This window comes from Amphiprion ocellaris, chromosome 2, assembly GCF_022539595.1.
Source record: "Amphiprion ocellaris isolate individual 3 ecotype Okinawa chromosome 2, ASM2253959v1, whole genome shotgun sequence".
Classification (NCBI taxonomy): domain Eukaryota; kingdom Metazoa; phylum Chordata; class Actinopteri; family Pomacentridae; genus Amphiprion; species Amphiprion ocellaris.
Genome location: NC_072767.1, coordinates 18,375,851 through 18,403,386, shown reverse-complemented (window position 1 = coordinate 18,403,386; position 27,536 = coordinate 18,375,851). Strand labels below are relative to the sequence as shown.

Genomic DNA, 27,536 nt, shown 5'->3' with positions numbered 1-27,536 from the left:
AAAATACTCAACAGATATAATTTTTAAAAGCTCACTAAATCACTTTATGCTACATTGTAATTGCATGAAACAAGCTATACTAACAATGGAACTGGAAAAATGAGTTGATACACTGATTTACTAGTCAACTCACAAAAATGATTTGTCATGTAAGAAAAAAAATCTGATGATGACAGCTTCTCAAATGTGAGAATTTGCTGTCTTTGAATTGTTGTGATATGTCTCATTTATTGCAAGCATTTTTGAGGTTTACCCTATTGGTTGAACAAAACAATGAGTGTGATGGTGTTTCTTTTAACTCATGTTTTATATCATTGAGGCTATTTGAAATCACTGAGGTATTTTAATATTTGAAGTACATTCATCGGCTCTGAATACATCTTGCAGTGGTGACAGTCCCTTTCTGCAGTTCATACTACATGTGCTCACACAAATTCTTCACATTGTATGTGTAAGAAGATCTAAATGTGTGTTTTATAAACTAATGTGATAACAAAGCATTAAAAACAGCACATTTTTTATCTTTCAAACTCCTTTTTCTTCTTCTTTTTCTTTTATTCTGCTGTGCTTGTCAGTGACAGTGGTGCCCCCTGCTGGTAGTTGTGTGAATAATAAGCTCTACTGTTGGACTGAAGGTTGTAACAACTCTAGCACTGCAGTAAAGGGAAATGTTTACCACCAGCAAATTCGCTGTGTGCAGTCTTCTCACATGTGCATGCTTTTTGATAGAAACAAACTACAGAAATATGCTTGCCTTCATAAATGTGCAGATCAATTATTGAGTCAAGTCTGACAAATTCAAGTACAGCAGGCACCTTATCAGGAGTTGGGTAGGTTTGTAGGTAAAATTTGAGTATGCTGGGCTTATGGATGGACAGTAGGGAAGTGGGTGTTGTTGCAGAAGTGGTTTGAGAAGTTTCTGAGGACATTTTGATTTATTAAATTTATTTAGCTGAAAACATTGTGATGCCTTTCGGAACCGTTGTGAATCCAAGCAACAGATAGATTTTGGTTGGTTTGGCACGTACAGCTGGGAGTATTTAGTCTTAGAAAGTCTTTGACGCTGCAAAGTCTTAGGTCCTGGGTGTAACTGAAAGAGTTCATGCACTGGTCAGGCACCGCTCTGAATGTTTAAGTGCTGACAAATCTCAATTTTTTTCACAGAGTGTGATATCAAAGAAATAGCCTCTTAGTAAATGACCCAAACTACAAGGGTTGGTGCTGTTTGTATTTCTGTAACATAAAAACGATAAATTCATCATTTGTATATTTTCAAATATTGTAGAGGTAAATACTCAGCTGTTTAAGTAACATTTATAATCATTGATAATCTGTATGACAACCACGACTCACAGATTAGAGTCATGTTCAGTATTTTTTAACTAATTTCAATATTTTTAGATGCAATATTTTTAAATATGGCTTCTTGAAGGCCAAGAAACAAACTGAAAGAGTAAAGAATTCAGTATTTTCTCACCAGTATGCTATTGGGACAATATTTAGACCTTCATGTTATAGAATATGAGGGTCCAAATAAATATGAGGGGAACTATTTAAGAGATGTTCTTTTTGGTATCTGCGGTGGTTCTGTAGTGTTTGGGCAACTCAGGACTCCTGCTCTCTGTTTTCCTAAAATCCTGGCAGCAACACAGATGACAACATCAAGCAGAACCATCTTCCCTCAGGCCTTCAGGATAGTGAACTCTACCATCTGACCTTTGCCTCAGCCTTGTCATAGAGTCCCTTGTGAATCCTTTGCACCACTCGGTGTATTGGCGCTTGAGCACCTGAGCAGATTTTGTACAGTTTTTCTTTCTCTGGTGACATATTTACATTTTGCACTTTTCATATCCGAACATTTAAGCACATTTGCATTTTTAGCTACACATACTGAATGTAAAGCACTTACACAAATATAAGCTTTGAAATACTGAAACTTCAATACCTTCTATAGTATCTGTGCTTTTCATAGAAATAATAGCAAATCACAGTCTCGTGTTTTCCAGGCTAAAAAGTTTGACATAGTGAATTACAGTGACTCGTTATGATATTTTGTGATGTAGTCTATATGGGGCTTTATGCTCAATTGCCTCTTTAAATTTAAATTGTCTTAAATTTAAGTTTGTGCAGTATCTCTCCTGCACCATTAAAGAGTGCAGGTCTGCATATACAGTAACACTTTAACAGCCTCCATAATACTGAGACATACTGATGCTGAGAACTGAAATATTTAACATCCATCCACACCTCTGACAGAGAGAGAAAGAGAGAGCTGAGGACTTGAACTCCTTTCTCTCTCCCACATCTCTCCTCCTGCTCTGCAACACATACTCACACATGCCAGACTGTTGCTAAGCAACTGTAAAATAAAGCAGTAGGCTCTGAAGTCAGAGAGAGAGAGAGAGAGACCGAGAGGAGAGAAAGAGAGTTCGCAAGTACTGCAATCCACTACTGTTTGTTTGGCTCTGTACATGATCCCACCACAGCTCTCGGTACCCATCTGTAGATCTGCGAGGACTTGTGACTTCTGGTTCTCCGTCAGCCAACCAATCAGGGTTGGCTACGGGGCGGGCTCAGCCGTTCCCTAGGATACCTGTGTGATTGACATTCAGCCTCCTGCAGCGGAGCGCACGGCAGTGTATCACTGATGCTCTTGCTTCCCCCCAGAGACTGTGGAGAAATCTGGACGAGAGCAGAGACGGAGAGAAAACACAAGAGCAGGAGGAATGCTAATTCATTAAAGTCCTTCGCTCTTTCCCTCCTGCTCTCTTTGCTGGGAAGATGAAAGCTGGAGCGCTGGAAGAAGCTGGCTGAAGGGAGAGGAAAGGAAGGATTCCTGAAGAAGGGGGATTTGTTGGTAAGTGAAGCCCACATCACTTTTCTCTGTGTGTCTTTGCTTTACCAGTCACCTGTCCTTGCCAACACTGTGACTTATGGGATAGTAGGTACACGGGGGGGGGGGGGTCTCTGGGCTGAGTGTTATGTGAGTGTGTGTGGGTGAGACGGAGAGAAAGACAGGTTTTCTGCATGCTGCGTGGCTGTAGAAGGGCTTTGATGTTACTGTAAAAAGCCAACATTGCATAGGAAGCCTGTTTTACTGTCTCCGTTATGCACAAGCTTTAGCTGAGTCAAGAGCTGCTGGTCTATATGAGACTATAGGAGCCAAAATGATGAAAAGGACACTGTATATATGAGCTGTATAAGTCATTTCAGGTTTACAGTTACAGCTGAGGCCACGATTTCTCGGCTTGTCTACTGTATCTGCATAGGAGGAGGAGTATTAATTACATAACACTTCATCTATACTCTTGTGTCGGGGCTGTGCAGCATCATACTGTCCCATTAGTCCAGAAAAGCATCACTGCTGTCTTCTTTCCTACTGTAACCTAGAAAGACACAGAGACAGTTTCTAATGGGACACCCTGAACTTCAAGGGACTTTGTGTGGAGGAATCCATCTGTCTGTCTGTATATGTATTAGTGTTTAACTCAGGTCTGAGTTTAGAGCTTCATTTGTGTGGATAGGTGAGAAAAACACCTAACATCTGATCCTGCATGTCTTGTTACAACTTGAAGGTTCATACAGAGTGACAGACCATGCATTGGGGTCAAATTGCTCTAAGTGCCCAGCATGTGCGTGGTGCCAGCCCTCTTTGCCCCCAGGACTCCCTAAAACAGCCATTAGTAACCTGAGGTCAGGTGACAGCCGGCTCCTCTGTGGCCTCAGGACTCAACTCTTCACCAGCAGGGACTTGACTTTCTGCTTGGCTGCTCTCCCACCGAGAGTCCTTTCCCCGACCACCTGAGCACACCTCAAACACTTGAAGGCTATTTTAGATCAGGTCTGAGGTCTTGTTTTTTTTTTTTTCTTTCTTCCCTTCCTCCTTTTTAGGGAATGTTTTTGTCTCCCTGTTGGGTTTTGTGAGTTCAGGTTTGGATGACAGATAATATTTAGAATTTTCCTCCTGTTTTCTGATGTGAAGTTAACATTTTAAGAGCATGTCTGCATGTTTTTACGTTTAAAATCATTCAATATACAGCAAATTAATCCTAATATTTGATAATCAATATTTTTCTGCTTCCTCCTCAATATTGATTTTGACTATCAGCATATCAGCATACTGTAACTCACATCAAATGCAACAGATGTGTAAAAATGCAGTATCAGTGAACTATCTGCTCTGGTTTGTTTCTAAATATATCCTATAGAAAGGACTTACTTAACAATTGCAATACATATATGTAGCTTTAAATACTATATCATAAAGTGTTATCAGTTTAAACAAATCCAACAGATGTAATTAGTGTCGTTTTCCCATTCAGTCTATCATCCTGACAGTTTCCAACACCTACTCTCACCAACGGCTGCAAAAAGCACAGAAAAGCTTCAGTTAATCCAGTACCATCTTGAGAAAATGTTATGGGAAATTACTCGTTTCATTTTGACACCAAAGCCAGGCACCCAATGTGATTTATACAGTAGTAAAACTGAAATGATGCTGCTAGTACTTCAGAATTTATTGAGGTTACAAGACCTTAACGTGTTCAAAATTGTTCAAATGTAGACATTTTTGACTGCCTCTGGTGGCAGACTCCTCCATCCATCTTGGTGTTAACTGACTCATGCTGCTTATAAAACTCTGCTCCATCTTGTCAACTCACTAACATGGCAGCCTAACAGGTTTTTATATTTGTCAACCTTTAGCAATTCCGCTTACAGTTTAGACCTTTATTTTGTTATCTTTGTGGCTACAAGTCCGACGTCAATCCACATAATGAATTTAAATCCTCACTGCAGATACAAACCTAAAAAAAATAAATCTATCAGCTAACAGCTCAGATAGAGGCTGCAGGTTTGCTGTTTGCTATCACTGAGAGTTAATCAGATATTCCATAGCTTTACAGTAGCTCCAGTTGAAGGTGTTTGGGTCTCTAGAGCTACTGCCTGTCTGCCTGCCTGCGTAGGAGGAAACATCTCATCTTCACAGCTCTGTCTACTGCAGACAGAAAGCTTTGGGATTCGTTTCTGCTTCATTAGGCTGTATGCAGAGCGTTGCAGGGAAGATGGCAGAGAGGAAAAGGGGAGCTGAGACAGGCCAGAAGCCAGATTTGAGCCTACAACATCACAAGTACATGATATTCACCTTAGCCCACGGATTCACTGGGATGCCCCACAGCTGAGAGATTCAGAAACATCAGTAGTCTTGTGATTACAGTTTAAGCCCCAGTAAACCTCAGAATATTTCTTGGCCAGGGTTGACTGGTAAAGGTTTGGCTATAATCAGTTATGTTTTAGCAAGCCAGTTAGATCATGGGATGATGGTGTGTCAGTGACAGCATGTAAGTGGCGATGTGGAAACAAGAGGTGCAAAACTGTAATTAATACCCAATTCCATTGCTGAGGTATAATGAAGTACCTTCTGCAGAAGAAAACAAATCTGAAAAGCAAATCAATATTTATTTAATATAGCACTGACACTAATCTATATGACTAAAATAATGTTTGCCGATTTAATACACTACAAAATTAGGTAGCCAGATGCCACAATATACTCATAGGTTTAACTTTGGCTGTCACCACTACATGCATTTGTAGCTGATGCTAAGATGAGATCAATACACTGTCCATCTCTGCATGCTAGACTTGAAGCTACCACCTGAAGATGATTAGCTTAGCATAAACATTTAGAATTGAGATGGTTTGGGGGTTGGTGACAGAAGGATTGCTTGCCAAATTTTAAAAATGACCAATTGTAGCAGACTAGCTGTGTTCCCCTGCAGCTTTTATGTTATGCTAAGCTAACCTGGCTATGTCGTTTGATCCTGCAATAACCGACAGCATTGACAGTTTTGAAGATTAGGTTACTTTACTTTAGGTTACAGTTACTTCGTTACTTATCCAGCTGCCACACTCCAACATAATCATTCATTTGGAGCAATGTTTCTGGCCATCTTGTAAATATGTCTAATGCTATATTTGGTCTGTTTTGATCTCTACCAACTTCAATATGTGACTACTGAGCTTCTAAATGCTCCACTGTGATTACCAGCTAGTTACTTTTTTCCTGTCTGCTGCTTGGTGCTACTGACTGTATGAGGAGGTGGATAAACCCTCTGTGAGGTCCTCCATGGGTTTCCTAAACTCGGTGTAGTGGGTTTGGCCATCATCATATTAGCAGACCTGGTCTGCCTAACTCCTGACTCATAGAAGCTCGCCAGAGGTGGAGCCTGAGCAGGTCATGTAGAGGTCTTTGGGCCATGGACTGTTCAGTGATGCTACCCACCTGTCACTCCAAGCAGCCACTCCTGTAGTTATGCATAACTTTAAGCCTTAATACAATTACAATAGGTGAGCTATATAAAAATTCAGACTGCGTACAGCTGTCATGAACAGGGAAACTATCTATCGCGATCAAAACTGTTTTTGCCACCAGGCTGTAAACATGTTTATTTCTGCTGTAAAGTTAGACATTTTAACATGGAGGTGTATGGAGATTGACTTTCTTTTGGAGTCAGCCTCTAGAGGTCATACCAGAAACTTCCATTTGTGGCACTTTGTGTGTTTATTTTTCAGTTCTAGTGGTTGCTGCCTGATATTTTTGATGAAACATGCTGCTTGCTGCTGGAAAACTAAAAAGTGATGTTTAGTCAAAAGCTTTGTAAATTTGAGAAGGGCTGCAGGATTGGATAGATTCGTCACTACAAGAAACCCCTTTAAATATTGCCACATCACATTATAACTTAAAAAGATATTGATTATACTGCTTTAATGTACTAACATGAGTGATGTATCAATGTTTTCATATTGTCCAAAATGACGATCTGGAACCTAACCCCCGCGATAGACGAGGGACCACTATAAACATATTTCACAAACACTTTGAAATATTCCTTTAATCTCAATCAAATGGTGAACTTGAAAATGCCCTCACTCCTAGACTAACACTCAGACTGGCCTTTACAATGATAATACAAGAACACAAATATACACATACGTGCAGACTTTTTGGTTCTGTTCCATATGGCTGCATCAAGTATTCACATTCATTAGAGTACGGTAGACACAGGAGGGATGATGAATACTCCACAATCTCCCCTGAGTACAGTTGAGCTTGTTTATCCAAGGACAAGTAGGAGGATTTTGTGGATGGAGACACTCTTTGGAGCAAATACGATGTCTGAGGAGAGGCAGTATTTTTAACCTGCTGTTATGGTGGAAGATGTTTTTCCCTCCCATCTGAGAGGCTGGTTGTGTGCGAAGTCCCGGCAGAAAGTTGATAGACTCATTGGTGTTCCAACTTTACTAGTTTGGTTTGTCATTACTATTTTATACATATGAAAGTAACACCCTCATATGAGATATACCGATGAGTCACAATGTGAAAACAACCTGCCGAACATTATGTAGATCCCCATAATGTCGGCAAAAAAAATAACTTGAATCATCAGTGAGATTCTAACAGGTTCTTCAGGTTTTGGAGTGGGGCCTCCGTGAATCTGGCTTTTTCTGCTGCATTTCTTGGTTGGACTGGGATCAGTGGAGTTTGAGGCCAGGTCAATGCCTTGGGATCTTTGTTGTGTTCCTTGAGACTTTCCTGAACAGTTTTTGCAGTGTGGTAGGGCTCACTGTCCTGCAGGGGCCACTGCTGCCTGACAGTGATGTTGCATTAGGGGGTAGTGCTTGGTTTGAAACTATGTTTATGCGGTACGTGTCAAAGTCACATCCACAGGAATGTCAGGACCCACAGTTTCCCAGCAGAGTGTTGCATTATAATGAGATGATCAATGTTATTCATATCGCCTCTAGTGAAGAAAAGATGGAGTGGTACAGCCAATACCAAAGTTTCAATGTCAGGAAATATTTCATGTAAATGAGCAAGAAAATCTGGGTTTATAAATTGTAATTGCTTTGGCTTCAGTTTGCTACATAGACATACATGGGTTCTCTTTAAGCAGACGACATCGATCATCTGGATCAACATATAATTTCAAGACTTTTTGTAACATAGTTGACAGGTACCACAGTTGACATTTTTGCTGTTTTCAGGCCTAAAATCAACATGGCCGCCTATAACCAAACACCACATGGCATTTTTAGAGAAAGATTCTTCTAAATGTTATATATACAATTGAGTAAAACTGAAATTGAAAGTTATTTATAAAGATATTGTAGTAAACCTGTTGAAATGCGATAAATCCACACTCGACTTACACACTACTTTGTATTAAATAACTCAGAAAGCCTTGGAGTCTTGCCAGTCTTTTCTTCAGGAGGAAATGACATCATGTGGAGCAGGTCATGTGATTTGGAAATAACACTTCCTTGAGAGGTGTTTTTGTAATGGGTAACTTTGTTGAAAGTGATTTCTCAGGCACAAATACAATTTGATATTTACCATATAAAATTTGATACATTGCCAAACAAGAAATATCTGTCATGATTATCTCAACTTAATAAAAATAACACAATCAAAACAATTTTTGAATAAGCTCATTTTATTATTGTTTTGCTTGTCATTACATTCGGACAGTTATTTAGTTGATAATTTAGTGATATCCAGTCATATTTTATGAATAAATGATTGTTTTCATAAAAAATAATTATGGATGAACATATAATAATGAACATAGAAAGCATTATGTTTTGTACTTTTAATAAAAATGTATGCAAGATATATCCCATGGTCTTCAAAAGTCTCTCAATTATATATTGACCCATCTCTTCTGGTTTTAATTCTGCGTCCAGAAATGTAGTTCAGTGGAAACACTGTTAACTATGAGGTGAAGGTCAGATCTCTTTAACTACTCTGGTAATTTAGTCTGTTTGTAGTCTTTCTGGCATACTTTCTACAACTAACCCTGAGCTCCTCCTCTCTGTCTCCTCCCCTTCTCCCAAACCTGAAGAAGCCATCTGACACAGCATTTCCTCATTACATTATAGAAAGCGATTCCCAGAGTGCATTCATTTGCAGAAGCTTAGGAGAAGACATCAAAGAAGTCCAAATCTTAGTTGGACAGTTTTTGAATGCAGCCTGCATATATTGCTGATTTGTTTTAACAAAATTTCAGTATCTGTGTTTAATTTCACTGCATCTTTAAATGTAGTCATTAATGGTATAAAATGTAAAATAGAGATCTAAAAATGTACACTCAGGTTTAACTCAGATGCTTTTTCAGCTGAAATTCACCAAGGTCATGATTGCTGCGTCAGACTTGAGGTTACCGTCAGAGCTCTGTAAATAATCAGTTTGATCTATATTTTCATCCTCTGCTGCCACCAGCTCCATGTCCCTGAAGTTACAGCTGAATAAACATATTTAAACATTTAAAGTAGCATTCAGCAGGATTCAACTCTTTATCATCCCATGACTTAATTCAGGTCTCCTAAAAGATGAATGGTTGCTGAATAAGATATAACAGCGTTAACTGATTAACTCTTAGCTTCTTTCACTGCTGCTGTTGTGTTTTTTGACTGCCGAATGCATTAGAGCATCATTGATGATAACTTTCTTCATTCACCTTGCAAGCTCTCAGTTGAACTCTTCTATAAACTCTGATCAGCTGTTCTAAGTTGATTTCAGGGTAAAGTTTAGAGTTTGTCAAACCCACTTAGTGGAACAGCCCCCTGGTGTTACTGTCTGTGTATGTATTTATATCCACATGATTATCCTGTCTGCTTTCAAGGTTACTCGGTGTTTCCAAATGCGATCAGGCCATGATGACGCCCCCGTGGTTCAAACTGCATCACAGTCATACAGCACTGTGGGGCCTATAATCAAATGTCCCTTCTAAGCAATGACACCATGGACACCATATCTGTTGCCTGGCAACATATGCTTTTTGAATGTTCTAATGAAGCTAATAGCTATTGGTGTGTGTGTGTGTATGAGGGAACTGAGGAGGGTCCAATTAATTGCGTTATAATTTTTTAACACATTATTTGTGCGGTAATTAATTAATCGACATTAACGCGTTAAAGTCCCTGCCCTAATAAATATATATATATATATATATATATATATATATATATATATATATATATATATATATATATATATATATATATATTTATTAGGGCAGGGACTTTAACGCGTTAATGTCGATTAATTAATTACCGCACAAATAATGTGTTAAAAAATTATAACGCAATTAATTGGACCCTCCTCAGTTCCCTCATTTCTGGCACACCGGTAACTCTGATGAACACTCCAGCCCAGTAGGTGGCGGTAATGAACCTAAAGTCTGTTTGTAGCCATGAAGAAGACAGGAAGTCAGGCACTGGTAAACAGTGAAGGAAGGCGAGATTGAGCTTGTTGAACAGAAAGTTTCCTTTTAAAAACCTTCCCGATGGCAGCTTGGATAAAAGCCTGGTTGTGTGCAAATTGTACAACAAAGAGTTTTCTGATCACTGCGTCACTTCAAGCCGACGGTATCACCTCAATGTAAAACATGTTGCTGTTAACACCAGAGCTAACGTTAGCTACGAGTCATGCTAACGGTGTAGCCATCCCATAATAGACCACTTTTCTAGACAATGCTTGAGTTTACAGAAAGTCTTAAAATGTTGAATGAAATCGCTATAATTGCACTTAGATTTGCAGTAATCTGTGAATGTAGCAGACAGATGAAAAATGCAGATAAATAGAAATGAAACATTTTTGTGGTTTAAGTTTTTACTCTGTCGAGGCTCTGCCTCCTTGGAGTAAGAATAACCTAAACAACAAAAATATCTCTTTTAATAACTTAATTATAAACTTTTTGTTTATAAAAAAATTATATAAATAAAAATTGTTATTCCTATAAAAAGAACCATCAAAATTACACCATTTATCAGACCCAGAAAAGATGAAAACAGAATGAATCTCTCACTTTCTGAAGCTCCTTGAGCTACTTATGCTTATTTTATGTGCCATACAGTGGAAAAAACAACTAAATTCAGGTTTTAAGTCATCAAAATCACTTTTTTCTATATGTCCCATTTTCCTTTTTTTTAAACTTTTAAATTATAAACACGTATATGTCTATTCATTGATTCAACTGTCAACCACAATTTTATTTGAATTGAAAAACTTCACTTATTGTGTCAAATATTGCTATTTGACAAAACTGCAATTAATTGCAATTAATTACAAAGCCTGTAATTAATTAGATTAAATTTTTTGATCGCGTCCCACCATTTATTTATATATATATATATATATATATATATATATATATATATATATATATATATATATATATATATATATATATATATATATATTATATACAGTAGCGTTCAAAAGTTTGGGGCCACCCAGGTAATTTCATGTTTTCCATGAAAACTCACACTTTTATTCATGTGTTCACATAACTGCACAAGGGTTTTCTAATCATCAGTTAGCTTTTCAGCACCATTAGCTAGCACAAAGTACCATTAGAACACAGCAGTGATGGTTGCTGGAAATGTTCCTCTGTACCTCTATGTAGATTTTCCATTAAAAATCAGTAATGTCCAGCTAGAATAGTCATTTACCACATTAACAATGTCTAGACAGTATTTCTGATTATTATTATCTTCCTTGGGAAAAAAAACAGCCTTTCTTTCAAAAATAAGGACATTTCTAAATGACCCCAAACATTTGAAAGGTAGTGTACGTCAGCAACACACTGACCTGTGTCCATGGATTCTGAAACAGTTCTGAATATTTTAACACTTAGCTAAAGGGAGCTGGATTCGTGTGTTTGTTGTACACGTGTGTTAATTTAAGGGATTAACTTTCTGTTGACTGTCTTGATGTTTGAAGTTGTGCACATGCTTAGAGTTACTTTGGTTTCTTCTCTGCATAGAAAACAGGGTCCCAGATTGGCAGCATCTGCTTATTTGAGAACAGATTACACTATGTAATAGAGGAAGATTAAAAACCATTTTCAATATTAGAAAAACACTTGATTTCACAAGTTTCCAAAAATGTCCAGATTATTCACGACATCAGCAGCAGGCCTCACTTAAGCACTGTCAGCAGTTTATTATGGCCAAGAGTTCCTATAAGATGGACAGATTTTTGATAGTGACCCCTGGGAAGGTTTTACTTTGACTGAAAGGTGGGGTCAGGTTCCAGTTCTTTATTTTATTCTGGTGCTAAGAGCAACTTGATTTTGACAAGGTGATTTTTTTTATTAATCTTGTGGAACTCAGGAATTAATATTAAGTTGCTGTGTGGGACTTTCTATATCAATATCTTCTTCAATCTGTTTCAAGATTGAACATCTATTGCTGCATTACTGCAGTGATACACACTGGTATCGTGTCGGGTAAAGTAGTTTTACAGTGTTTGAGCAGAGCGGTAGGCGAGCTGGTGTACATTTTAGAGGAAGCAACAGTGTAAAGTTACATCTTAGTTATTTAAAGGGAAAAATCAATTTTATGGACAAAACTCTTGTGTGTAACTCAACACACATGGTACCACAGGTGTTTTCGATTTTGGCTATTATTGTACAGACAAATACAGATTATTGCTCTTGACAAGTCTCAGTTATGATAGCAGTGTGCACTAGGTCATGTTCACAGAAGACATTTTGACATCCCATTTTGGGAAAAACACATTTGTAATAAAAAGGTCAATGGTGGCCGTGTTGCATTGACTGCTTCAGTTTCAGGGTCGCTGTCACTCTGACATTCTTAATGTTTACATTATAACACCTGTGCTTTTTCTGCTATGACAAGACAAAATGACTGCCTCATTAAAAATAAAGTCCTGCATTATTAATATATAAAAATTAATATTAGTGGCAAAATATATTAGAAGTTTTGAAGTAAAAATGGCTGATACATACAGTTGTGATCAAAGGTTTACATGCACTTGTATGGGCGATCTTGAGTTTCCAGTGACTCCTGTGGCTCTGAATTTTCTATGATGGAAGCATAGTGATGTTTGATTGTTTCCTTTGTCGCAAAACAACAATCGTGCATTTTGGATCTGTCATAGATTTATTTTTGTCTTATAGAAAAAAAAAATCTGCTGGATTAAAAATAGATGTATAGCAATGATATATCTGTTGACATAAGGTATATGGTCTTTACAAGTTAATGTTAACTTTTGTTCACGACTATATTATATGGCATCATTTGTTATTATGTTATCATTGTTAATACTCAAATGTGTCAGCAGCATGTTTCTGTTGTAGTTGTAACTACACTATATACAGGGACAACAGGCAAATCTGAGGCGTGATTAATAAGAGAGAGAAGAAGAAAAGACCAAGTTCTGATGCACAAATCTGCTTTTAGATATTTAATTTTTTTCTCTATTCTTTGATTTTTGGTGAGAAGTTGGATAATTTGAACATTTTTATGTGAGAAGTTTAGAAGGAAAAAGCACATAAACGGTTGGAAAACACTGGTTTTATCTTTATCTTATTTATTTGAAAGCTTGTGTAAAATCTCCATTGTAAAGTTAAAACTAAAAGAGTACACATCGTTTCCATCTAAAATATGGTGAGGTTGAAGTATAAAGCAGCATAAAAGGAAAGTATTCAAGTACAAATACCTCAAAACTATACTTAGGTACAGTATTCAAGTAAATGTATTTTGTTAATTCCCACACCTGAAAAAAGGCACATTTGAGTAAAGGGGATGCCACTTTTTTCTCAACTGTGGAAAATAAAACAGATGCTCCATCATTTGAAAGCCATAAACAGATCGAGCTTCACTGACTCTGCTGTTGTACCTATTAGAGTGAGACACTAAACAATTTGTGGTTGTTTTCACTATATTGAGATTGGTCACATCAGCAAACATCCACAGTCTAATCAGCCACAATAACAAAACCCTTCGAAGCCAATCAAGTTAAAGTAGGTCCAGTTACAACTGGGGCACCCTGATCTACATATACAGAGAAAAAAAACAGGCGTAGAATACAGACGGAGATAAAAGATGAGTGTTTTCATTTGTAAATGAACACAGAAGTGCAGATGAAATATTTCCTAAGTAGTCTGGTTTCAGAAAGACTGCTTGTCTGCCTGTACAGTTACTGTACAGTTGCATCATTCTCAGTAGGATTATGAAACTGTGAGAAATGAGCAGAGAGGAGTAAGAAACAGAGAGAGAGAGAGACATGGAGGAGAAAAACTGAGAGGGACAGACGAGAGAAACAAAGCTTGTCAGGTCTTTGACAATAAAAGATACTTGATTCTTCTGTCACAAGCCACAAAAACAGCTTAAAATGATGACTCAACTTAAGGAGACTTAGACAGAATGACTCATTCAAATGATAAGCTTTCAGCAGTGTCTATTATTAAACAGCATGTCAGAACAATAATCTGTGATCAAAAAAACCACAATCCATAATCAGTGTGTCTGATTGTCCTGCAGCCTCAGATAACCAGCTGAGGAGTCAATACAATCATCGGACGGAGAGTTACTGCAGTTATTGATGGAACACGCTTGGCTGTGGGATTTCAGAGACACATCTTCAAAAATCCAAATGGTTCAATACCACTTCTTGATCTAATATGAATGAATCTCACGTGTATAAAATCATTTTGGCCTGCAGCCATTCCTTAGGCTCTCACAGATTCTTTTGGTCTTTTTCTTTCTCTCTTTTGAGCAAATTTGTACTTGCTACTCCTTGACTCTAAGGCTTCGTTCAGACTGCAGGCAAATCAGATTTGTTTCTTAAATCAGATCTTTAAGACTGACTGTCCCCAGTGTTATTTACAAGCAATCAGTTCACATTTATGTGTCCAAACATCACCCATCTATTTGCATGGGTGGTTGTGATAACAACATAGCATTCAGTACCTACGTAGCTACGTTAATGATATGACTTGACAAAGCTTTTGTACACAAGCCTCCCCCCAATAAACTGCAACACAATTTACTTCCCCATCTGTTAATAGACTGTAGTCGTCCATAACACTGTGCTAGAAGCAGCATGGATTCTACTCTGAACTTCCATCATTCTGGATTTGAGACTCAATTTGAGCATTTAGAGTATCTGTACTGACACGTATCTGTAGAAATCCAATTGGAATTGCATTTAAAACCACATCCAAATGCAAGTTGGATCCATTCTGCAAAAATCGGGGGACACAAATTGCTGTCCAGACTTCTTAAAATCATTCAGGATATGCCAAACAAATTCAAGCAGGCAGTCTGAGCGAGGCCCATGAACATTTTGAGACTAATTGTCACCATTATCTCTGCACCTGTCCCCATCAGAAAATGTGTTATCCTTACACTTTCAGTGTAGGCAAGGGCAAATTACCTGGACTGAGTAATATGCACAGGTGCAGGGAGGATTTTGCTGCTTTTTTTTCTTTTTTTTTTCTGTCAGAGAATGACTTGAACAAGGTGCACTTCCCTTCACCAGTCAGAAGATATGCAGTTGGCTTATTAGAATCGTAGATAGATGACTGAACAGAGCAGCAGCCTGGACCAGAGCCCTGTATGACAACACATGACATTTCAGAACAGCTGGAGAATCAATTAAACCATGACAGAGGCAGCAACAGCACTAAAACACAACACAAAAACATACAACAAAGACACAAACCAGAGGGACAAATGGAATTACCACCAACAAAGTATAGTCAAAGGACTGCAAAGTGACATAAAATGATTATAAGGCAGCAAAAGCTACCACTGACAGGGAAACAAAAACACAAAGAAAAACCGCAAGATACTACTCCTGTTACTAAAACTAGCACAAACACATGAACCACAGAGACACAAAGAAAAAAAATAAGGAAATTAACTACAAAGGCACACATAAAACCACGAGACACAAAATACTACTACAAAAAGATACACAACTACTATAAGGAGATGTAATGCAACTACAGAGACACAAAACAACCACAAAGATACACAAAACAAACACAAAGAGATCCAAAACTACTTCAGAAAGACACAAAACTACTATAAGGACACGTAATGCAACTACAGACACTCAAAACAACCACAAAGAGACACAAAAACTACTATAGAGAGGTATGAAACAACAAAGAGACACAAAACTGCTGCAAAGACACACAAAACAACCACAAAGAGAGGTGAAACTACTACAAGACACACAAAACAACCTCAAAGAGACAGAAAAAAAAGATTAACTACAGCGACACAAATATCACAAGACAAAATAACCTTGAGGAGACACAAAACAAGCACAAAGAGACCAAAAACTACTGTAAAAAGATAGAAAACTGTTATAAGGAGATATAATGCAACTACAGAGACACAACACAACAACAAAGAGACATAAAACAGCCGCAAGAGACACAAAAACTACTACAGAGAATTTTAAAACAACAAAAAGAGACACAAAATTACTGCAAAGACACAAAAAAGAACCATAAAGAGAGGCAAAACTACTACTAGAGACACAAAACAACTTCAAAGAGACAGAAAAAAACTAAAATTAACTATAAAAACACACATAGTATCACAGAAAGACACAAAATAACCTTGAGGAGACACAAAACAACCACAAAGGACACAGCAACCATGAGGAGACACAAAACAATTACAAGAGACACAAAACATCCACAGAGACACAAAATGACACAAAACAACCACAAAATGACACAAAATAACCACAAAGAGACACAAGACATCCACAAAGCAACATAAAACAACCAAAGAGACACAAAACAACCACAAAGAGACACAAAACAACCACAAAGAGACACAAAACAACCACAAGAGACACAAAACAACCACAAAGAGACACAAAACAACTACAAAGAGACACAAAGCAACCACAGAGATGCAAAACAACCGCAGAGAGACACAAAACAACCACAAAGGGACACAAAACAACCACAAAGAGACACAAAACAACCACAAAGAGACACAAAACAACCACAGAGACATAAAACAACCACAGGAGACACAAAAACTTCTACAGAGTTTTAAAACTACAAAAACAGACACGAAACTACTGCAAAGACATACAAAACAGTCACAGACGGATATAACAAAAACCAGCAAACACAAAATGACCCCCAAGAGACAAGATTGAACCACAAAGATCTGAAAAAAATGGTGGTGTTGGTGTATGTTGTCCATTATGAGTTTGGTCGCCCATCCTACTCTTAACTCCTGCAGATGTCCGACACCTTATTTCCTGAGGCTGAATCATGTTGTGATTAATCTGCAGCTTGGTGCTCCAGGGTGGGCATAATACAAAGAGAAAGTGGAACAAAGGATTGTTACATTCACGGCCGTGTAGTTTCTTTGTTTATATCATCAGCTGTCATAACAACAAACAAAACAAGAGTCTGCCCACAAACATATTTTTGTGTTGCGACAGAGGGGAGAAAAAAAAAGAAAAATCAAGAACAATTTCTGTCAAACTTCAGTGATAAAATGAGATTTTAGTTGGTTTTTTTTGGGTGCTACAGGTTTTGATTCCACGTGTTTTGCTGTTATTGCTTAGTGTATTTTTTACATTGTACAGAACCAAACAACTTCCACAACAAAATCAGAGACAACCAAACATATGCCAGTATACATATATATTATCAGAAATTCATATTCGGAATAATCCGGATTAATGACACAAAAATCATAATACACTATCCCTGTTGTATTGTAGAGAAACACGCTCAGTGCATGAAGTCTAAAATACTATTTAAATGTTAAATGACAGGAATGTGAAATATACCAGTGTACACACAGTTTAAAAGCTTGCAGAGCTGCACTTTTTTATCCTGTGATTGTGATCAGTTAACTGTTTAGACTGCGGAGACAACCAAACACTGAGCGTCAACACATTTCGGATAAGGACAAGCCATCAAAATGCATCACTGAAAATCTAAAAATACAGCTGCAGGGGTGGAAATCCACCTGTGCGCCTCTGCATCTAATATATCTGCCAACAAAAACACTAAACCCACTTACAGGGACTACAGTTTAGAGACAGAGCGGAGCCACTGCAAATGATTGATCACATGTTTGGTCAGTGTGAGATCATGGTCAGAATCTGGTACAACACTGCTTCACTATGGCTGTCACGTTTCCTATGTTTGCTCCGAATCATCTTTGCATGATTTTTACCATTATGATAATGTAATATCACTCAACATTCCTGTATGACTAACATCAGCTGCCTGCTGATGATCACATGAATATGATCCTACTACAAATTAACCGCTGTGGACTTATCAGGACTTATCTCTCGGAAATAATACAAGAAACAATTGATTAAATTGTGGGGGTGTTTCCAAGTCCCATCAATTCCTTCCGCCCGCTACATATTTAGGTCACCCGATTCGGTATCCGTACATAATATACACATGCATAACACATGCCTGTGCTCAGCGTAAGTTTATTTTGATTGTGGGTACATCTATATTAAATGGCCACATTCTATGTTGCCGTGGTTTCTGCCACATATTTTTTCAAGATTTCAGCCCTTGGAAATGATATGACTGAAGAGCCTTGGCAGAGTACTGCGGTCTCTGAGTGTTTTTCTTGTTTGTGTATGTAAAATTTCTGCAACCTTCCACACCAAAGGATAAATACACTGCTTCTTACCTGTGTGAAGTCTGGGCTTTTTTCCAATTACGTATGTATGTCACCATGTAACACAGGTGAACAGCTTGGCCTTTATGACATTTATTACCTGAGTTTGACTCTCTGGAATCCAAATTACAGACATCGCCACCAGTCATTTTGATTACTTGTAGATGCATCATTCTAACTAGTCACAGTATGTTAGATGTATCTAGAATTCACTCCTAATAGTTACAGCTATCTCAAACATCATTATGACTAGTTTTCCGTGTTGCTGCTCATGCAGTGCATTTTAGCAGTGGTGGAAAGGATCATTACAAAATTCCATGAAATAGAAAGACCTCATTAGCAAGACATCTGCAAATAGTTTCAATCATCAGAGACTAGAACTTTGGCCTCAATCTGCTCTGACATAGTAGTAAAACACCTTGTAATATGTGGATACAGTTGCAGTGCCATAGTACGTTTGAAAAGCACTCTATCTCAGCCTCCCACTTGCCGTAGCTACTGGTCAAAGCTGATAAAAGATATCTGTTATTACGTTTAGATTAGTGAGAATTCCAGTTCAAGATATCTATATGGCATTCTGACTTGTTCAAATATAATTTAATTACAATGTACCTGAAGTGAGTGGAATCAACGATACCTTTAAATTGAATTAAGACTAGTCAGCAATAAACTGTAGATATCTGAAACTGCAATTACAGCCAGTCATAATTCATCAGCAAATATCTGCAAGTCACATTGTGGATATTGGCAGGTGAACTGTAGATATCAGTTATGAGAAATCCCAAACACATGAACAGCAAAAGGGATGTCATTTGTCTCCAAAAGAATGTCAGTGTTGAAATCTAAAATGTTCTCTGATGAAAAACAGCTGAATCATGACTATCTGCAATACATACCCAGACTAGACAGTCCAACATTGTTTCCTCAGAGCTTGTGCTAGGCCTATGTCTCCCTGCCTATAAGAAGGGAATCTGGAGTCACGGTACCAAACTGAGACTTCAGCCAATCAGAGCACAAGGGGCTGCTCAGGAGGCGAACCTTAAAGATACAGGAACTAAAACAGAGCATTCAGACATATTCTAGTAGTATGTATGGGCTCTTTAAAGGACCACCAAAGTTCCTAGTTTGTCAAGATATTTCTCTCAAGGCCACAGATATCTCACTGTATGTCTAGAGGAAAAGTCAAGAGATAATTAAAGTCACTAGGAGCAATATTTTTTCAAAATTTTATGGCAACCCGTGGTTTGGTGATAGATTTCAGTGTGGGCCAAAGTGGTGTATTGGCTAACACACTGTAACCACCATAAGGATGCCCTGTCCCTGGTTTTTGTTTGAATTTCAGTATTGCTTGATGCAGTTAGATTTAATTTTTATTTGTTAATATGAATCAGTAGACTGCTGAAAGATCTCCAAAAGAGATAAGGTGAACTTTACACGTGCCGTAAAGGAACTGTCTTTAAATGTAAGGCTTTTAAAACGAGGTAAAAATTGAAGTCACCTACAGTCTTTTTTTGAGTATTAATTTTTCCTCTCCTCTCCTCTCCTCTCCTATGATTAGCTGCAGCTCTGTAGGTTACCATAGCACCAGGGAGAGAAAAAGTCAACCCACACAGAGTCTCCTGCCTACCACTCATTCTCTTCCTCTACATCTCTCTCTGGTTCTAGTCTGCCATTGTGTCTTTCCTTGTGTTCTCTCAGCCTACCTCACCTCTTTCTCTCAGAGTCCTGCCTGCCTCCTGCTGTCCTCTACCATTACTGGTTTTTCATATTATTTACATCTCATGTTACATTTTCTGCAACTGTGTTCACCTGAATGTGTGTGTGTGTGTGTGTGTGTGTGAGCAGGCTTGTGCGCTGTAGAGTCTTGGTTATGAATATGCTGATATGTTCTGCCCAACGTGACAACTCAGCTTCACTGTCCGCCTCCACACACAGGATGCCCATGGACACACACACACACACACATACAGTCAGTTCCACAGGGGAGAGTGGGCTCTGATTGAGGCCCTCCAGTCTCTTCTTCAGCAATAGAACAGGCCACTGACATGTGTGAAGTCTTCTGTCTTCTTTGTTTGTTTCCTCTCTGACTCTACTCGTCAAGTGTCGGTAACTGCTTCGGCACAAATGCTAACAGAGCATTTGTTGGAAAATTTGTGCGCGTCATTGTTTGCGAGTTTGTGTGTGCGTGCGTTTAAGAATGTGAGAAAGGTGTAGAGTGAGTCATCTGAGAGCCTTCCCAACCATTAGCCAATTGAATGGGGTAGTTTGCCAGTGAACGACAGCAAGCGGTTATTAGGTGCAAGGGCTATAGTGCCCTTAAATGTGCACATATGTGAAACACACACACAAAGCAGAGGATTTCAAGAGGCAGTGCTTTTTAATCAACATGAGAATGATTATAGTCAGGGTTAAAAAAAAGCTCAAAGCTTGTTCAGTAGGAAGCAGGAAGGGCTTAAGAGTTTCAGTGATGTCCATCAAACTACCGCTGTTTTTGTTCAGAATCCACCTGATCCAACACAAATCCACTTGAGGCATTCTGGTAAGCAACATATACTGACATTTTTGAGATTTTTATTTTTTCGAAATTTAAGCTGTAATCACAAGTAAATAAAGTGCTCAATATGACATACAACACAAATATGAAAAGAAAAAAGTAAGAGAACGTACTCCATTAAACCATTTTAAACACAACTTGTAGTGAGGGGAACTGGAAGGGAAAAATGGATTAGAGGAAGGACAACCGGTAGAAGGAGGCCGATCACGCTCTCAGTTCATCTCATAAACAGTACATACTTGCCAGATGGCCCTTACAGACTTTCTGTTCCTATTGCAGTGGATCATCTGACAGCTCCAATTGCAACGTTACCTATGAGTGTGCAGAAATAATAATAAATTATAGTTACAGGGCGGAAATACAATTCTATGAACATACAAGGAATAGAACAATAGAGGAGTCATTATGTTAGTCTACATGGTGAAATTTGTGTTGTTGATGGCAATGTTTAAGAGACAGTGACTAATGATTAGGTCACTGAGACTTTACCCAGTTGGTGTCGAGACCTACACAGCAGTTTTTCAGGGTCAAAACTACTTTTTCCTCCCCCGAAAATAACCTTTAACAAAGTTCTACAGGGTTCCTGCAGTTAGAACTCTTTTTTGGGGCCTTTATTATATAGGACAGTGGAGAGAGACAGGAAAGTAGGGAGAGGAGTAGGGGGAGGACCTGCAGCAAAGGGCCATGGGCTGGATTCAAACCCATGATCACTACGTTGGGGACTGCAGCCCCTTTTTATTGGTCACCTGCTCAAGCAGGTAAGCTACTGGGACAACCTGCAGTTAGAACTTAGTCAAATGTTCAGGCACTCCTGAAACCGCCCACAACTTCCTGTAGTATCTGATGATCTAATGCATATTGTTGGTTTGATCAGACCTGGCAACCAACTAATAATTAAATTATCCATGTTGCAGATTATACATACAAATGATCCCTTTAGAGTTTTCACCAATTAACACTTTGTATATTTACATTCAGTGTTTTTCAAGTGACAGCACATTTATATCAAAAAATGTTGGATGCACTTTTTTTCCATAAAATATTTTTGAAGTTGATATCTTCAGTGTATTACTTACAACCACACATCTGTCCTCCAGTGAAACAGCTGAAAGCAACGGCTCGATGTGAAGTTCCTGCTCACTCCTGGACCTCCTGCTGCTCTTTCATGTTTCAAACACACCAGGGACCCACTCATTAAAACAATCCATAGCACCGCTAGAGCTTACAAGCTTCGCAGAGTGTAATCCTAAGAGTAAATGTGGTTTTTTGGAGTAAGAGAACTTTCATTGTGCTCACTATTTGTGCAAATTATCCAAAAACTTTCTTTATTTGAAAGCTTAGGCCAGAAGTATGCATGTAAAGCCTCTCCCAGGCCTGAATACTTGAATGCAATGACGCATTCTGGAAAGATACATTTTTAGAAACAATACATGCTCAGTAAAAGCATCCGATGTTTTTATTGCCAAAATCCTTTCGCAGTCGTGCATGTTGTTGCTGTGTTAACAACTAATACAAAAAGGAAGGAAGGCGTGAGGTCCTCGGTCAGAGGGGTAATGGAGTTATGCTAAGTTGCGCAGCACAAAAAACACAACACGTAGGGGTCGGTAGACAGGAAATATGTTAATGCTGGTAACACATTTGCTTCCATGCTCATGTGTTAAAACTTACGTGTCTGTATATGGAGCTAAGTGGAGGGTTTAACGGTTACAGATTGCGGCATGTTACAACAACAGCTGAACAGAGCAGCGACTGGTCCCTACGGAGAGTCAGGAGTCGCGTGATGTGGTTGACAGTTTGGAGAAGTTCATTCAAATTTAACACTGTTGTGGATTTGTATGTTAATGAGTCTGTGGTGGCTGATGGTGGAGAAGCATAAAATGTTCGATCATTATGACAGATTAAAGGCTTTAAACCGCATGTGTGTGAGCATCCTCAGTCTCCATGGGGATTTACACTGCACTGGCCTGCTGTTAGGAAACTGGCTTCCTGTTCAGTGGAGGAGAGCTTTGACAGCTGTATGTGTGTGAGCATTTGCAGGTCCATCCTTGTGAGGACTAATTTGAGTCTTGAACCTTGGGACTAGGGACAGGCTGACTGGTCCTCACTGTGGGACGAATCACTAAAGGGCAGTTTGAAGTGTAAGACTTGGTTTGAGGTTCAGGTTTAGGTTGGGATAAGGGGTTTGGGAATGCATAATGTCAATGAAAGGCCTCTCAAGTATAGAAGTACAAATGTGTGTGAGTGTTCCTCAGCTGCAGCAGGTGGAGCCCTGATTCCAGTGTTGGATGTCACGTGTGCCTGGAGCTGTACCAGAGATCACATTGTGAGGACTCACCTCCTGTTTGTCTCATAGTTAACCACTTGATTTAGGGTAAAGACTGACTAAAACATATTCCAGGGTTAGGACAAGTGTTGGTGGTTGACACAGGTACTGGGTAAGATTAACAGGTTTGCAGAGTTGCTTTATTTTCAACCCAGTTTGAGCAATCTCTCAATCATGCAGAAACCGTCAAACTATAATGTCATCTATGAGATGAAAAGAAAGATAGCATAAAATCCTAAAAAAAAAAAAAAGCTGTTGAATTCAATCTGTTATTGATTATGTGAAAGTTAGGGGGCAGTCAGATAACTACAGATCCTATTGTGTGCTCAGTTCTAGAGCTTCAGCTGAGATGTACAAAGTGAAGATGCTTTCAGAAATGAAGCCATGGGTAGTTTTTATTTATCCGTCAACGTCATCCACAGTGCAGTAAACTGAAAAAACTAAATCAAATCAATACCTGGTGCCCCAGGTCTCCTTGTTGTTTTCCAAGGTACCTGCCAGATATGCTGTTCCAGGCATTTTGAAGAACTTGCTACAGCTCTTCTGTGGATTTATGCTGTCTCTGTGTCTTCTTTCTCCTCATGTAATCTGACTTCATGATGTTGAGATCAGGGCTCTATGGGAGTCATACCACAGGCTGCAGGACTTCTTGTTCTTCTTGTGTCTGAATATGGTTTTTCATGACTCTGGCCACATGTTTGAGCTCATTGTCATGCTGCAGAATGAATTTTTGTTCATTGTTTTAATGTATGTTTGCTGTTAATTCACTTGTGCAGTTTGCAGAATGTCAGTTGCATAGTGGTGCAGGGGTTAGCATTGCTGACTCACAGCAAGAATGGTTTGAACCTGACTGAGGCCTTTCTTTGGAGAGTTTGCTTTTCGTGTGTCTGTGTGGGTTTTCTCCGAGTGCTTCAGCTTCCTCCCAAAGACATGCATGGGCGACTATTTGGTGATTGGTGAGGTTGCATGTTTTTTTTATGTTAGCCCTGTGGTGGACCAGGTACCTGTCCAGGATTTACCCCACAGTGTCAACTGGGATGGGCCCCAGCTACCCCACAGCCCTGAAAACTATTCCTTTGTGCCGTAAAATTGCTTATATGCCACTTCACCTCTTTTTCCACACACCTGTCCGAATACACTGCACACCAGCATGCCAGCTCACCTACGACTCTACTCAAACACGATGAATCTCTGCTATGTCACTAGTGTTGAGCGTGTTTGTTTTTTGAGATCGAAGACAGGCAACTTCTCTCAATTAAAGTTGTTTATTCAGCAATGTAAAATTATATTGATATCAAGGACCAGTATTGTTCAGAGGACCACAATCAACAAAATGTTAATCTGTAGGCGTCTTCCCAGGAATGGATGAAGTTCAATGTGTACAGAGTCTTTTTTATGGAATGTGCTACAATCTTACTGGCTAAAACTGTTGGAGAGAAGCCATGATTTGGACTTAGCGTTCTCTTCATTGGTGCACAGGCATGTCCTCGGCCTATTGGCACACAATTCCTCCAGTCAGTTGTTGCCGTGACCTGAGAAAGAGACCCTGCCTATATGATACATAAGTTAATATCTATATTGTTTCCTTCACCAGTAACTGCTGACTTCCGCCACAGTCATATGATATTATCACAGCTTCTAGTTGATGCGCCAACTCCAGTCATGAGTGTTTTATCAAGTTGGAACTTTGGAGGAATTCAGCCATACATGTTCAAACTGCTCATGAGGCTTCTTTAAGCATATATAAAACACAATTTTCACTAGAGAGTGTGTTCAAGAATGGTTGTAATTTGGACGGCGCACTCAATAGTGTGGAAATATTGTCTTGATTTCTGCTCAAGCCAGGGTTTGCAACTTTGTCTTTATTTGCAAAGTGTGGCTTTTTATCATATATCAATCAGTTTTTGCAATATTTAATTTAACGGAAGAAAATGGTCTGTTTCAGTCAACAGTAAAAGCAACCTTGAATGCTAAATGTTGAACACTACAACGGTATTTCGACAGATAGTCATCTACAGCTGACTACCTTTAATGGTCAAACTATGAAAATCTATAACAATTTTGGCGATAGATAGATAGATAGATGGATAGATAGATAGATAGATAGATAGATAGATAGATGAACCATCCTCTTTCCATTACACTCTTCTTTTCCATGCTCCTCTCATTAGTTTCCATGGTAACAGAGTGTTGCTGAGCTGGTTGTCAGGCAGCCCACTCAGCCCGCGCAGTTCTCCAACACACACACTCACACACTCATTCACCCATACATACTCACAAAAACACACAAAATATATACAGCCGGACTGACTCATATTAATGACACACATACAGAGAAATGCGAACAGAGCTGCAGTCATACAAGTGAAAACTGTGATTTATAGAAGTGTTAATGTCAGTGATCAAATACTTGCAGCGGTGTAGGTCCTCAACTTATACTCACACACAGACACATACATGTTCCTATTAATTTCAGGATGATAGAAATCTAAGAAACACACACACATACACGTACAAAACTCGCTCAGATGTGGTGTGTATGGGGTAGCTAGCCCACTCAGAGCGCTGCAGAGACAAAGACAGAAACAGAAATACCAAAGTAGGTTAGAGCAAAGCATTCTGGGATAGCAGGATACCCCCTGGGCTTCTGCAAGAGGCTCTCTTTCTTTCTCCCTCTCGCTGCTTCTAGCTCTTTTTTCTTTCACTTCTTTCCCTACATCTTTTACTTCTTGCTCTATTTCTCTCTTTTTGTATTCTTTCTTCTCACTGATGTCATCTCTGTCTTTCTGTTGTTTGGTCTGTTTTTGTCTTTCTTTAATAAGTTGTGCTTCTATGCATGTGCGTGTGAAAGTATTTCTCAGTGGAATTTTAAAACAACATGCAGAGAGCATTCCTAAATCTGTCCTCAGTCTTTATTTTATGCTCTATTGAGCTTTTGTTTCCTGTAGGTGACTTTTCATCATTTCTTTGGCATTATCACATTCATCTGACTGTATTCTAACAGTTTCTTATTCCACTTTTGGCCACTACGCGGAGTCGAGGCAAACATTACATCTTTTTCAAGGATGGAAAGCTCAAAGTCATGCCTTCATGTTTTATGACTGTTTAATCTGTAATATTTCAGGACCATCATTTCAGATCAACTTGTCTTGTTTGTTACTTGATGAATGTGAGAGGAAGTTTTAAAGGCAGAGTGAATTATTGATATCAAGGAGATAACAAACAAGCTTTGGTTGTGACAAACTTGGCCCTCATTCTCTGAAAGCATCTTTACTTGAACATGATTGTAAACTCATTCATACAGACCTCCTGAGACTTGAGAAATGTTTCCAAAAAAACACCACAACTGAAGGTTCTCATCGAAAATGGTCAAAGATTGAGACCGCCACTAATGACTCCATTACCATCAATTAATCTATCAACTTTATTAACAATTATTCAGTTAATCTGACCAGTAATTTTTTTCCCCAAAAAGCAAAATGAGTTGTTAAATTTTATTCTGACAAACTTTGTCATTGTATGACTTTTTTTATGTTGCATGAACAGAAATTATATGCACAGTATGAAATGCAAACATATTTAAATTTGAAACACCAACTTGATAAAAACAAATAAAATAAGAGGGGGTATATTTTAAGCCAGTAGGAGTCCCAAAAGAACTCCAAGGTTCTATCAAAGCCCTTGACAAAATCAAAAGGCACAGAGCAGCAAAAGAAACTCCTTTTCTCCTTGTTGTGAAATTGATTCCTGACTTTGGTAGCAGCTTTGAATTCTATAAAAATGTTGCACAGCAGTCGTCTTTAACTCGTGTATATGGTGAGTTTGTCAGACAATGTGACGGGCATAAAATTAAGATTTTAGCGGTGCAGCAGCTTGGAAGAGACTGCTAGTTATTATGCTGTCTCAGTGGGCTTCATTTAAGTCACTATTTCATATTAGTTCTGTCATCTGGCAACGAAAAACAGACATATGTCTTGAAAACAGCTTTATTGGGAGTTTGGCTATGACTGATAACACTATATGTGAGCACAGGGACCAGGAGAGAAGCATTTTGAGCATTGGCATTGCTAATTATATCGACTAATTGCAGCAACCATGACTGCAAAGCTTTTAGATGATTTCTTATTTTTAGTGAGGAACACCAACTTTCTT

General features: G+C 38.6%; 1 protein-coding gene across 1 annotated transcript in view; it reads left to right on the top strand.

Annotated features, from left to right (window-relative positions):
- The first annotated feature begins 2,468 nt into the window (after positions 1 to 2,468).
- The window catches only part of lrrc7 (leucine rich repeat containing 7), a 161,802-nt gene continuing 136,734 nt past the window's right edge, over positions 2,469 to 27,536 (top strand). The window contains exon 1 of the mRNA XM_035957687.2: positions 2,469 to 2,857. The gene's annotated coding sequence lies outside the window, so the exon portion shown is untranslated. The remainder of the gene's footprint in view (positions 2,858 to 27,536) is intronic.